Source organism: Polistes canadensis, unplaced genomic scaffold, assembly GCF_001313835.1.
Source record: "Polistes canadensis isolate GaletaPanama2010 unplaced genomic scaffold, ASM131383v1 scaffold_278, whole genome shotgun sequence".
Taxonomy (NCBI): Eukaryota; Metazoa; Arthropoda; class Insecta; order Hymenoptera; family Vespidae; genus Polistes; species Polistes canadensis.
This window is the reverse complement of record NW_014569825.1, coordinates 127168-128828: the sequence shown is the minus strand read 5'-3', so window position 1 is coordinate 128828 and position 1661 is coordinate 127168.

The window sequence follows — 1661 nt, the reverse complement described above, 5'->3', positions numbered from 1 at the left end:
CGAAAACCAAATCGCGTTATTACAAGTTATGACTGATTTAGCCGTAACGTGTTCTTTTTTAATTTAAATCTTTATTGTGTTCAACAGAAAAAAGTTTTTTTTTTTTTTTTTTTTCCTTTTTTTTTTTTTTTTTTTTTATTTTTAAATTAACAAATAATTAACAAATGCGATTTAGACGAGCTTAAGGGAAAATTTTGTCTCTAAGCGAGTATGAAACTTCGATTAAGAATCTTTTACGATTAGATTATGTAATTATTAAATATTAATCAAGGAGAAAGAGTAAGAAGAAAAAATTAGTACGTATGGGGTAAAAAAAGAAAAAGGAAAAAAAAAAGATAAACGAAAAATAGACGTCGAAACACCAAATTTACAGAATAGCTTATCACCACTCAGGGAAATCGGTTTACTGCTCAAAATTCTATCGAGTTTTCTTTCAAGTACGTCGATCGCGTGGGGTTCTTTATTAAAATATGCAAAATCAATTTACATATTACAGATTATAAAAACATTTTCTAATATTACGATAATTTATACATTGATATTTCAATTAAAAAATTTTCTTTTTGTATTTTAAACCTGAATTATTTATGAATGAATATAACAGTCGTTTCTATTTAATTGTATTGTCTTTTAAAATATGCAGGATCGGCTACTTGATCGAAAGTTTGTTAGGATTTCTAAAATATAGAGTAAAAAAGAAAAAAGAAAATATTTGAATATGCTAAACGAGAGTAATAATTTCTGTAAAAAAAAAAAAGAAATAAAGAAAAAAAAAACACGTCATCGCGTTTGTACTAATGAAAAATATTTTATGCGTCAGTATGATAACTATTATATTGTATTAAATATGTAATTATATATACGCGGAGAAAAAAATATCCCCATTATAAAAAAATTTAACACTGAATAAAATGGAGAAAAGAATTGAAATTGAAAAAGACAAGAAAGAAAAAGACGAAAAACTTGACGAGGGTTGCGACGTACGTATATTACCAAAAAGAAAAACAAAAAAATGAAATTAATAAATACTTAAATATAAAAATAAAAAAGACAATGTGAGTAGGGTCAACTATGAGAGGAACAAAAAAAAAATCTACAGAGCACTGCGACGATATTTTTACATAGATGATGATGATGATGATTGCGATGATAATGATGATAATGATGATGATGATGATGATGATGATTACAGTGACGATAATTGATAATGACGATAGCGACGATGATGACCGTGCCAAATTTTTTGCTATCGAATTACCAAATTCCCTCAAAAAAACTTCTGATAGATTTTTTTTTTGGCGATGACAAGCGTGTAACACATGATAAGACAATTTTGTTCGATTTTTGCGATTACAATTTAACACAAAGGAAAATTAAAAARAAAAAAAAAAAAAACAAAAAAAAATAGGAAGAAGGAGAAGAAAATAATTACAAAAGTAACAACGCGATGTTACAATGTTCGTGTATATTAATGTTTAATATTAACAAAATGAGAAGTGTGTTAGTCTGCGAAGTTGTTTTAAATGAGTTCGACGTTTAGATTCTTTTTTTATCGCGTATTGTTATTATTATTAATATTATTATCATCATTATTATTATTATTATTATTATTATTATTATTATTATTATTATTATTATTATTATTATTATTATTATTATTA